Consider the following 13259-nt stretch of genomic DNA (forward strand, 5'->3'; position numbering starts at 1 on the left):
AGCAGCTGGGGCACCTGGAGCAACGTCACTGGCCCCCTCAGCTCTCTGAAGAGTTTATGGCTGTGAAATATTTTCACATTAAAAATGAGAAGCAGTGGACAACTGCCCCTCTCTGCACTAGCAAAGCTGAAGAATCCAGAGACCAAAACCATCCCTAAAGGTAGGAAGAGGGGACATATTGCATTCCTGCCTTCTTGACAGGCTCTGCTTCTTCACAAAGAACTATCTCGGTGAAGTCTACAGGCCTTGCACACACCTCACCCACACCTCTCACTTGTCCTGAAACAATCTCTCCCTGTCAGAGTGGGAGCAACTCTGGAGCAGAAAAGAGTAACTGCATTGTATCTATCCTCCTCCCCAAGGTCACCTCATGTGACCTCAAAAAGTTGTGGTTGAGTGGAAAGCTATGAAGCTTTAAAAAAAAAACAAAACTCTGCATCCTAATACAATATCCTTTTAGGATGAACCATTCAAATTTAATAAAAGTCCAATGCTGGTGGGAGTTGATTATTCAGTTAGCTCTGACCTCCTTGAGCAAACTGTGAAAGACAAAGGAAATACATTCGCTTAAGGGTGAAGAAAGCAACCCTTTGTCACCTCGTATCGATCAGATTCAGTATTGGTCAAGTCATCCTTACCACCTCGGGACTTAGAATCCATTTACTTTATAGCCATCAGAGTAGCACAAGGTCCAGAATTTGTAGTCAGACCACTGCTGTGTGTGTGGACCGTTGGTTTGTGTGCACTGACACAGACTTTCAGGTTGCTGGAAAGTGTGAAAAATCACAGGAACCCAGGATTTGGTCTTGGCCTTCCAGCTCACTACCTGGTAGACTGAAATGCAAGAGTGATGAAATCATAGAAGGTCTCATTGGCCCCAGTTGGAGCTTCAGTGTAGGATAAAGTGTAACCAGACCAAGGCTTCACTTGAGCAAGCATTTTTATACACTTACCACTTCATTCAGCCACATTTATGAAGCACAGACACCCAAGTATTCAAAGTGGACTGAAGCCCAGACTGAAATGTTCCTAAATCCAAAGTGAAATGGATGCGCCCTCTGGTGGAAAAGAGGGAAAAGATGGCCATTATCTGACTAGAGAACTCCTTTCATCGTGTGTGTCTTGAGCATTCATTCAGCAAACGCTGTTATTCTAATCATGATGTTCGCTAGAAACTGTGGGAGATTTTTTTCTTTAAGGCAAATCAAAAGAGATGCTGGCCGTAAAAAACGTAAATGTAGTAACAAAGGCCAGAAATAAACATAAACAAAAGTCAAATGATTCAACAGGGGTCTGGAGACAGTGTGTAATTGGAAGCTGACAGACCAACATGAAAAATAATTTGGGGGGAAATCACGCTATACAGAACAAAGACAAATAACATCACAGGAAGCAATCAACTCAACCCATGATTCAGAACATTCTACAGAAAAGCAATTTCTCCGCAAACCAGTTGCTCTATAAATCAGTCTCTCCACAGACCCATGACAAGAAAAAAGTGGGGAAAGAGTAGATTGTTACGAAAAAATATTGAGGAGCCATAGCAACCAAATAATAACAATAACAATAATAGTTGTCAAGAACTATTCTAGAATCTGAAATGGTTTCCTATTCACAAGCTAGCAAGTTAACATACTACAGAGTCAGGGATGCTGGCAGAACACCCAAGGAACCAGACCCAAAGGACTGACTGATGGCAAGAGCAGTAGCCAGAGATCATCGTTTGCACCAGTCCTCCAAGCCCTGGTTCCCACAGGCCAATCCAAAGAAGGCCCAGCAGCCCTTACATACACAGCGGGTTGCATCACGGGAACAGAACGGAGGTTGGGGAACCCATGTCTTTTGAGGGCAGTGAGCCTGCCTGACTTTTGCTCTGAAAGGAGGCATTATCTTTGTTACACTGGACAGTAAACAAACTTGCCCTTTGCTCCGCAGGGAGAAATCACCTCTGTATTCTCAGGCCGCAAATATACAAACACCCTAGAAGCGATCCTCTGAAGCAAAAGCGGCAAGTTCCCTGCTCAAAAGACACGAGATGCATGAGGGACCCGTGGAGAGATGTCTCCCCAGGCTAAGAATTGCAGCAAGTTCATGGAACGGAGAAAGTAGCGTATGCTGAAATGGTCCCTGAAGAATTTCTGGAGGAGGAAGACTTTAAGAGACTAGCAGTTAACATTACAAGCCCAAGATTCAAAATGAGAAGTTGAAAAAAAATAGCAAAGGGACAGGAAATGTCTTGGGCCATAAATTAAGCCGAGTTGTCTTAGCCGAAGGTTTGTGAACACAATGGAATAGTATTAGAGCTTGGAACTGACTGAGATTCTGGAATTTACTCCTTTAAATATAATAATTAGCGAATAATTGACAGGGTGTATTCCAGACACTGCACGAAGCATTTTACATATGTCATATTTACTTCGTAGCTCGGTGCTTGTAGATAAGGAATTGAGGCTCAGAGGGGTCAAGTGATTTACTAGTTAATTTTGGAACTCACATGTCAACTCAGCTCTCCGATAACTGAGTTCATGGTCTTTACGGTATATTAAAATGAACGCTTGTTACCCAAAAGAATGATAAAAATCTTGTTGTAAAAAACCTAATCTGGCAATGGGGCTCACAGTAACTTGCTGAGAAGACAGCCTGCAAGCAAGGAGACAGGGAGAGGGGGGGCCAGAGTCCAGGTGAGAGACTCAGAGGGTCCATCTTGGGGCGCTCACAGCAGTGGCAAGAGGAAGATGACTGGTGTTAGGAAGTCAGAAAGGGAAAATATCTTAAAAATGACTGAGCAAAGTCAGATGACTGACCGCATGATGTGCCAGGGGGAAAAGTAGGGAAGTGGGACAGGAAAGCTGGTTTTAAGAGAACATGACAAGGAGCGCCTGGGTGGCTCAGACAGTTAAGTGTCTGCCTTTGGCTCAGGTCCTGATCCCAGGGTCCTGGGATGGAGCCCCTCTTGGGATTGATCCCCAAGCACCTCCCCCCAATCAGGCTCCCTGCTCAGCGGGGAGTCTGCTTCTCCCTCTCCCTCTGCCACTGCCCCTGCTTGTGCATGCTCTCTTGCTCTCTCTCGCAAATAAATAAAATCTTTTTTTAAAAAAAGAAAGAGAGAACATGACAAAATGGCCTTACATATGACCAAAACCCTTGGAGGGTTTTTTTTCCCTAACAAAGAAAGTTTTGGGGGAACTTTCTACTACATTTTATTAATATGTTGATATAAAATATAAAAAATATCTCAGATGTCAATACAGATTTTTCTTAAGAGAGAGAAATGCATCCTTCCCTTTTTTGCCAGAATTTTGCAAAGTGTGAAAAACTACTGAAGAGTCACATTTGCACTCTGTGTGACAGGCAGCTAGTTATTCAAAGGGAAAACGATGGCATTGTGTTTCCTTGGCTCTCCTGCAAGCTTGTTCATGGGTGGCTGAATTCATAATACTGCATGTGATACAAAAAGCATCTGGGAAATGCTTAAGCAATTTTCTCCATCCTCCCCCTACGTATGTTGCCCAAGTGCTGGACTCATTAGGCTGAGAGTACATAAAGTCCTCACTCACTGTTTAAATTGAGAAAATCATTTCTAACTTTCACGCATGGTCTAGGTTTGTTTTTTTTTTAAGTGTAGTTGTATTTATTGAATGGCTTCTTTTCTTATATTTTTGTTTTTTTCTTGGTAGCAATAGCTTTGAACAGAACCACTAACTGCCCCCAAAACAAAAGCTTCTGGTCTCTGATGTCAGGAACACTTAGGGCCGTGCTCACAACACAGAGCTAGGGAACCCAGTATCGAGGTTATGTTTTTATTAACACTCTTTTGAAATGAAGTCTTGGGCCTTTACTGTTTCTATTGCTACCTATGAAGATGAAATTGAAAGGTCTGGTCTTGCATTTTCTAGCAGTGTGTGATGCTCATTCCCATGTCTACACTGGAGCCAAGGCTAGGATTTCAGCAAATAAATAACGGGCTTTCACAATATGGTTATTATGTGGGCTTTGTGATTGGCTCGGGATATTCCTCCCATTTCTGCCCTACTGTCCTACCATGGGGCATGAGGTGACTATAGGAGATCCAAGCTAACGGGTCTCAAGCCAGCCTGCACAAAAGAATCACTCAAGGAGTCTGAAAAACCCCTGTACCAATGTCTGAGCACCACCCTAGACCAATCAAATGGGTTCTCCATGGTAGGGCCTGGGCATCCGTACATTTTTGAAGCTGCCTAGATAATTCTGATGGCCTGTGAGGGTTAACACATGCTTATCGAAGTCATGCCCCTTGGCTATTCATGAGGTCTGCACTAAGGCGGCTGAAAACCCAACTGGTACCTGGGAGACTAAGGGGAGTCATCTAGTCCTGGCAGGTCAGGGGGGCCAATCACCGGTAGGGCTGATCCCCAAATCATCACTCCAAAGGAGTATTTAAATTTGGGTTCGGTGTTGCCAGCAGTAGTCAGAAAATTATTTTGAGGAAACCAGCAAACGGAGGGAAAGTTGATCAGCCAGGGTCATAGAGCTGGTGGTGGGGCAGCCAGAATCAAACCCAGCCCCACCTGCTTCCCAAGCTTCCACGACCCCCCCTTCCAGGTGACACCTGGAGAGAATCAGCTTCATTGCTCTCATTGGCCTTAACGATGAAATCAGACGAAACCATGGTCCAGTTTCATTTGCCAAAGGACACTCAAAATGCTCCTTATTTCTCGTTCTTACCAATGTAAGACCAAAGATGATGACAAATTTGTTTTATTTCTTCCATTTCCAATGAAAAGACTTTAACATGGTTTACTGTATGTATATTACACAGGTCAGCTGAATACTTTTAGAGAGAGAAATGTGTAAGGTAGGCTTCACTTACCTCATCTATCATCAGAATGATAACGGAACTCTGCTGTTCTGTTCTCACGGAAGAAAGAGAGAAGGGATCACGAGGACGACCGGCAGACTGTAAGACCAGCAGCGGTCTTAGAAGTCACGTAACCCGCGGCACCATCTCATGTTCACGAGACCTGAGAACCGGAGCAGCAGGAGCCCGCGCCATGTCGTGTTTCTATCATTGGTGCCAGGACCAGAATCCAGGTGCCAGCTGCCTGGTGGGTCTTCTTTCCATTATTCTGGGTGCCCTCTTCTTGGGCATGTCATAAATTTTGCAAAACATGTTGGAACTCATTGTGGCACTCCCTCAAGAATGGGCTTGGACCGGAGCAGTGGAAGCCTGCCACCTGTCGCAGGATATCTGCCTCTGAGATCTTTGAAACTTAAAGCAAAACAAAATCGCCACCAATAGGCGGTGAAAGATGCATCTAGGCGCGGCCAGCCCACCCAGCACTTAACCAGAGCAGCCGACGGAGCTGTTAAGAAGGATCCAGGTGCCTCGGGACCGCTCGTTCCTGCTCCTTCCAGGACTATTTGCAGCAGATACTGAAGCAACACCGGGACAGTTGCCATGTGTACTGAGTGGAGGTGGAAGGACCGACCCGTCGCAGTGGCCTCACGTCCTACAACAGGCAGTGTCTGCTTCCTTCCTGAGACCACCTTTGGGAATCCATGAGAACACTGCCACCCCGCTTTTAATCTTTCCTCTCCTCAAAGTGTCCCCCACTAGCGCTCTGTTGCCTCAGAAGGGTTCTGCTGCCAGAAACAGGGGCAGAAATAACAGGGACGAAAACACTCCTGGAAGTCAAGAGGTGGGCAGTCCACAGCTGAGACAGTGACTGTTCCATGAAGTCCTCAGACATGCAGGCTTCTGTCATCCTATTACTCCACAGCCGAGGACTCAATTTCAAGGTACCACATTGTCCAAGATGGCTGTTCTGACCTAAGGTAGGACACACAAATTTTAGCCAAAAGGAAAAAGCAAAGGACCAAAAGAAAAGTGGGGACCAGGGATCACACAGTAATCTTTGTTGTCTTCAGAGGAAGATTCCCACAAGCTGCTCTTTGATGACTGTGATTATATTTCTTTGGTCAGAACTTAGTCACGTGGCCACATCGAGCTGCAAAGGAGGCTTGACAATGGGGTTTATTCCAGCCACCCAGGTGCCCACCTAAAACTCTCAGGTTCCATTATTATGGCAGAAAGAGAGAAGAGAAAATAGGGAACGAGCAATAGACTCTATCACTGGTAAACAGCAATGCAGTGGTACATACCCACCTTCTGCCACCATCTGGGCTGGCCTGGGCTGGGCACTTGGTAGCTAAAAAGTAAGCCCAGCCAGTCCCTATTCAAGGTGCCCAATAGTCCTGGTTACTGACATCAGATTTAATAAGACCTTAGTAAGAATTTTGACTCATTCCACTCATTCTGGAGAACTAGCTGCCAAGAACAGAGGAATCTTCTTTGCACTATTGTCTTCAGAATTTCCTTAATTCCTATTAACTTCTGGCCCTCACACTTAGCATAATTTTGAGGTTGGCTTTACTTGAAAGCAAAACCATCCTGTGAGCTAGATGGCCTATGGAAACACAGGTCCCCAGAGAACAAAGGGGCCATGGAATCATCAGTGATGACATCATGGCATAGACATGTGTTTTCCCTAGTGAGTCATTTACTCCATTAAAACTTCATTTCATCTTTCCTATCATGGAGGGCATTGCAAGGATTACATGACATCTTTTTTATAAACAAACATCATGCCGGAACACAGAAAAGGCAAAACAAATGCAGTTATAAATAGAAAGGGAATATAGGACAATTTCCAGGAAAACGTAGGCCTTTTATAAATGACTATGTCTGAACTTCTGTGAAAAGATGCTTGTGTTAGAGATAGTGGAAGAGTCACAGAAGGATCTCTACACCCCCTCAGATATTAAGAAGGCTCCTAGCTTCTCAGATGGATTTGAATCCTCCTTCAGGATCATCACAATGTAATTTGAGGAGTCTTTGACATGTCACACAACCCGAAACAGAAAGCATATCTCAGTCACGTCTAAAACCTCATAGTTTGGTTCTCTGGGACCGAGATGGACTGTGGGAGGAAAAACATTTATGAAAGTACCACAGACGACTACTCTAAGCTACATAGGATATTCTAAAGGGGCAGGAAAAGAGATTAAATGGATCTGAGGGAGGGGACCATTGATGTGGTAGTTATAGAGTAAAAGTCAAAAGAAGGTTCAACAGAAGAGAATTTAGGGGGAAAACAGCTTTTAAAAATTGACCAATTAAAAGGCACTCATGGGGGATGCCTCAGTTGGTTACGTGTCTGCCTTCGGCTCAGGTCATGATCTCAGGGTCCTGGGATCGAGCCCTGCTCCGCGGGGAGTCTGCTTCTCCCTCTCCCGCTCCTCTGTCCCTCCTCTGCTGCTTGTGATTTCTCTCTCTCTCTCTCAAATAAATAAATAAAATCTTTTAAAATTTTTAAAAACCAAAGACCCTCACGACATATATACTGCACTTACCAGCACATCTCAGTGCAATGCCCACAACAATCATTTGAGGCAGATGGAGCTGCTATTATTTCCTCAGCATCTCAGATGGAGGGGAAAAAAATCTGATGTTTAAATAAAAGGCTACAGGATTTGCTTCAAGCCGCATGACCTGCAAGTGGCGCAGCTAGAAAAACCCCGATGCGCTGTCGCCACTGGCAGAGGGGTACAACGGCCNAAAAAAATCTGATGTTTAAATAAAAGCCTACAGGATTTGCTTCAAGCTGCATGACCTGCAAGTGGCGCAGCTAGAAAAACCCCGATGCGCTGTCGCCACTGGCAGAGGGGTACAACGGCCGGCAGGCTCCAGTCTCCTTCCAGCCTGGTCATTGGCCATTTGCTGTGTGTCCCTCATCCTGGAACTCAGCTCTTCCCATCTTTGGCTCGTCCCCAGACTCAGCCTGTCCATACTCGGAATGGCTCTCCCACTCGACTCACAGCTAGGGCTTTGGAAACTGGTCCTCATAAATCTTGATGAAGTGATCCTATCAGATCAGCTTCCTGAGGACTTGGAGTTCTAACAAATTATTGGGGGGACAATGACACTGCAAGGAAGGAATTTGAAGTATTGCTAATTAAAACAGTGGAGGAATTATTTGAGAGGAATGGGTCTTATTCAGTATCTTTCTACTCTGGCCACCAAAAAAAGCTAGACCTCAGTACATCCATCCATTTATTTTTACACATTTTTTTAAGTTACTTAGCAACATCTGACAATTATAGAACCAGAAATCTAGTATACATATGATACTCATTTTAAAAGCATTTATGAACTGAAAACCACATAGACTACTGGTAGAAGTATAAATTAGTATGATTACTTTGCAAAAGGCTAGTATTTTATTATAAAGTTAAACACGGGCTTACCATACAAACCAGAAATCCCAATCCTCTACGTTTACCCAAGAGAAATGAAAATATATGCCCATGTAAAGGTCTATACATGAATGTTTTTAACAGTGTTATCCCTAATAATAAAACTGGAAACAACTATGACATCCACCCAGTGGATAAACATATTTAGAGCATGCGTAAGACGGGTACCGCTTAGACATGGAAAGTAATAAACTGCTGACATGTGTGACATGGGTGGATCACAAACACATTATGTCCAGTGAAAGTGAAACACAAAGGAATACAGACAGAAGCACCTTGGAGATGCTGTGGGTTTGGTTCGAGATCACCAGTCATGTGAATATTGCAATAAAGTGTGTCAAATGAATGTTTTGGTTTCCCAGCATGTAGAAAAGTTATCTTTACACTAAACCGTAGTCTATTAAGTGTGCGATAGCAATATGTCTAAAACAGCAATGTGCATACCCTGATTTAAAAATACTTTATTGCTAAAAATGCTAACCATCACCTGAGCTTTCAGCGAGTCATAATCCTTTCGCTGGTGGAGGGCCTTGCGTCAGGGTTGGTGGCCGCTGACTGATCAGGGTGGGGGGTGCTGAAGGCGGGGGTGGCTGTGGCAATTTCTTAAAATACGACAACAGTGAAGGTTGACACATCGATTGGCTCTTCCTTTCATGTGAACACTTTCAGGCCATTATAAGGTGATTAATTGGCCTAATTTCAATATTGTTGAGTCTCAGGGTGTAGGAGGCCCGAGGAGAGGTAGAGATGGGGAACCAGGCAGAACGCACACAACATTTATCAGGTAAGTTCACTGTCTTGTATGCGTGCAATCCCTGGCACCCCAAAACAAATACAATAGTAACATCAAAGATCATCGACCACAGATCACCATAACAAATAAATAGTAATAGCAAAGTTTGAAATATTGTGGGAATTACCAAAATGTGGCACAGACCCAGGACGTGAGCAAATGTCGTGGAAAAATGGTGCCAATAGCCTTGCTCAACACAAAATTGCTGCAAACCTTTAAGTTGCAAAAGCACAGTATTTGTGAAGTACAATAAACCAAAGTGCAATAAAATGTACACCCACGCATGCTACATATGATTCCGTTTTATGTAACGGTATAGCACTAGCAAAACTGCGGGGACAGAAATCAGAGCAGCCGCTTCCAGGGGCTGGAGAAGGGGTAAGGGATTGACGACAGAGGAGCAAATGGAACTTTCAGCAGTGATGGAAATGTTTTATAACACAGTTGCAGTGTGGTTGCAAGACTGTATATATTTGGCAAAGTTCAAGAAAGTACAAAGTACCTTTGACAATGTTCATCAATCCGTACAATTTTAAATGTTGATTTTATTGTATGTGAGTTACTCCTCGATAAGTTTTTTTTTTTAAAGATTTTATTTGAAATGGCTGAGTGGCTCAGTTGGTTAAGTGTCTGCCTTTGGCTCAGGTCATGATCCCAGGGTGGTGGGATCGAGTCCCCCGTCCTGCATCAGGTCCTTGTTCAGTGGGGAGCCTGCTTCTCCCTCTGCCTGCTGTTCCCCCTGCCCCCCGCTCATGCTTTCTCTCTCTCTCTGACAAATAAATAAAAATCTTTTAAATAAATAAATAATTTTATTTCTTTTACTTAATGCAGGCCTTGATCCCAAGACCCTGGGATCATGACCTGAGCTGAAGACAGATGCTTAACTAACTGAGCCACCCAGGCACCCCACTCCTCAATAAATTTAACTTAAAAGTGTATTAAAGAAAAATGTGTTTGAAATATTTGGAATCTCAGATCTGAGAACGAAAAGCTTTTAAAGAAGAATTTATTGTAGATTTGCTATAAGGCACTTTGCTGGGATCTAGGAATACGGAGATGAAAGACAGCCCATGACCTGAAGGAGCTTATAGTCCAGTGGGGAAGAAGAGAGGAGCAAACAAAGCTGCAACATTGAGTAATAAGCGCGTTGGTGGAGCTGGGCTCAGTGGGCTGGAGCGCGCAGTGGGTACCTGAACCAGGTTCCTAGAAACAATGGACTCCCTAAAGAGACATGATGCTTGAGCCAGCATATTGTAAGAGTTAGTCAACCAGGTAAGAGAAGGACGTCCTTAACTAAGGAAGTATGAAGTACAAAAACAGAGAGAAAGAGAGAGGGATGAAGTTTTCATGGATCAACTCCAGTCTTGAAAATTTCCAAAATTAACAAGGTAATGAATGAATAAAAGAAAAGTTAGGCACGTTGGAAAGTATGTTCCATGGCAGTGNTAGCGAGAAATATTAAAATGTGAGCTATTATTTTCCCAAGGAAGTAATAGATGATCTGGAGAATCCAGAAAACCAAGTTCGTAAGATAAAAGAGATTATTACATGTGAAGAACAAGTATGCTTTGCTTTAGCATAGTGACCTATTCATTCCTCAGTGACTCAAGGATCAACACAGACTTTATTGATCTGTTCCATTTCTAATATTTACTACCTTCCTACTTTATACCCTATCTACTTACTTCAATTCATTAATGTAATAGCTTGACTTCAACTTTCTTTTTCATACATTTTCACCTTTGAAAAAAAAAAAGCTAAGCACACAAAAAGCTGGCTGGCTCTCATGCTGTATTGTTGCAAGACATACAGAATTCAGTTAGCCTGATGCGTTACTTCATGGTACAAAAGTCCCTTCCCCAGGAGGCAACAAAAACAGTACGATCTGATGACCCACCTAAATCATGTACATAGTCTCATATTGCAGGTTCCTGCATGATACCTCACAACCTTTATTTCTGTTCTGTTGGCTACAACTGAGTCACGTGGCCGTACCCACCTGGAAGGGAGGAAGGAACCCATAGGCTTTCTTCCAGGCAGTCCGTGGCAGCTACTAGAAATGGGAAGAATGGGTAATGTGGGATAAGCAGGAGTCTCTGAATCAAAGATGAGATTTCCCTTATCCCTCGGAATACTGGGGCCTTAGGGAGAATGAGTTTTCTTGTTAAACCATAACCTCTAGAATTTACTTCTCAGAATTTTCCTCTGATTTGGAGCTTTTTGTTTTTTCATTCTGTATAACCCTGGAGCCTCACAGATGACTTTACAAAGCACTAAGAACAGTGCCTAGGGTAGGGTAAGTGCGAGACAAATACTGGCTATCATGGTCATTGCCTCATTGTCCTGAAGCCACAGAATCTTATAGTTACAACAGAGATAATTTAGTCTCATCTCTGCCCCATCTCCCACCCCTCACTCAGATGTTCATTTACAGTCTTGGTAACCTCGTGAAAAATAAGGAGATGAATTTGGTGGAATAGTGCTGTATGAAAGCAAATAGCATTTAATAATATATTTATAAGATGAGGAAAATGTCTTCTGCAGAGTTGTGTCTCCTTTTAAAAATATTTTTTACTACAATGTGGCCAAGAATACTTTATCCAGCTAGGCTGTCATTGAAAATAGAAGGAGTGATAAAAAGCTTCCAGGACAAACAGAAACTAAAAGAATTTATGATCACCAAACCAACCCTACAAGAAATATTGAAAGGGGTCCTCTAAGCAAAGAGAGAACCCAAAAGTAACATAAAGCAGAAAGGAACAGAGACAATATACAGTAACAGTCACCTTACAAGCAATACAATGGCACTAAATTCATATTTTTCAATAGTTACCTTGAATGTAAATGGGCTAAATGCCCCAATCAAAAGACACAGGGTGTCAAGTTGAATTAAAAAGGAAGACCCTTTGATATCCTGTCTGCAAGAGACTTATTTTAGACCCAAAGACACCTCCACATTGAAAGTGAGGGGGTGGAAAACAATTTATCATGCCAATGGAGATCAAAAGAAAGCTGAGATGGCAATCCTTATATCAGACAAATTCGATTTTAAACCAAAGACTGTATTAAGACATGAGGAGGGACACTATATCATAATTAAAGTGTCTATCTGACAAAAAGATTTAACAATTGTAAAGATTTATGCCCCTAACTTGGGAACAGTCATTTATATAAGCCAGTTAACAACCAAATCAAAGAAACACATGGACAATAATACAATAATAGTGGGAAACTTTAAAATCCCCCTCACTGCAATGGACAGATCAGCTAAGCAAAAGATCAACAAGGAAATAAAGGCTTTGAATGACACACTGGACTAGATGGACTTCACAGATATATTCAGAACATTCCATCCCAAAGCAACAGAACACACATTCTTCTCTAGTGCACATGGAACATTCTCCAGAATAGATTACATCCTGGGTCACAAATAGGTCTCAACCAGTCCCAAAAGACTGGGATCATTCCCGCATTTTTTGGACCATAATGCTTTGAAACTGAAACTCAATCACAAGAGGAAAGTTGGAAAGAACTCAAACACATGGAGGCTTAAGAGCATCCTACTAAAGAATGAATGGATCAACCAGGAAATTAAAGAAGAATTTAAAAAATTCATGGAAACAAATGAAGATGAAAACACAACTGTTCAAAATCCTTGGGATGCAACAAAGGCGGTCCTAAGAGGGAAGCATCTAGCCCTACAAGCCTTTGTCAAGAAACAAATACATAACCTGACCCTACACCTAAAGGAGCTGGAGAAAGACCAGCAAATAAAGCCTAACCCCAGCAGGAGAGGAGAAATAATAAAGATTAGAGCAGAAATCAATGAAATAGAAACCAAAAGAACAGTAGAACAGATCAATGAAACTAGGGGCTGTTTCTTTGAAAGAATTAATAAGATTGATAAACCCCTGACCAGACTTATCAAAAACAAAAGAGAAAGGACCCAAATAAATAAAATTATAATGAAAGAGGGTAGATCACAACCAACACTGAAGAAATACAAACAATTATAGGAACATATTATGAACAACTATATGCCAAAAATTTGGCAATCCGGAAGAAATGGGTTCATTCCTAGAGATGTATAAACGACCAAAACAGAACCAGGAAGAAATAGAAAACCTGAACAGACCCATAACCAGCAAGGAAATTGAAGCAGTAATCAAAA

This window comes from Ailuropoda melanoleuca, chromosome 19 (assembly GCF_002007445.2).
Source record: "Ailuropoda melanoleuca isolate Jingjing chromosome 19, ASM200744v2, whole genome shotgun sequence".
Classification (NCBI taxonomy): domain Eukaryota; kingdom Metazoa; phylum Chordata; class Mammalia; order Carnivora; family Ursidae; genus Ailuropoda; species Ailuropoda melanoleuca.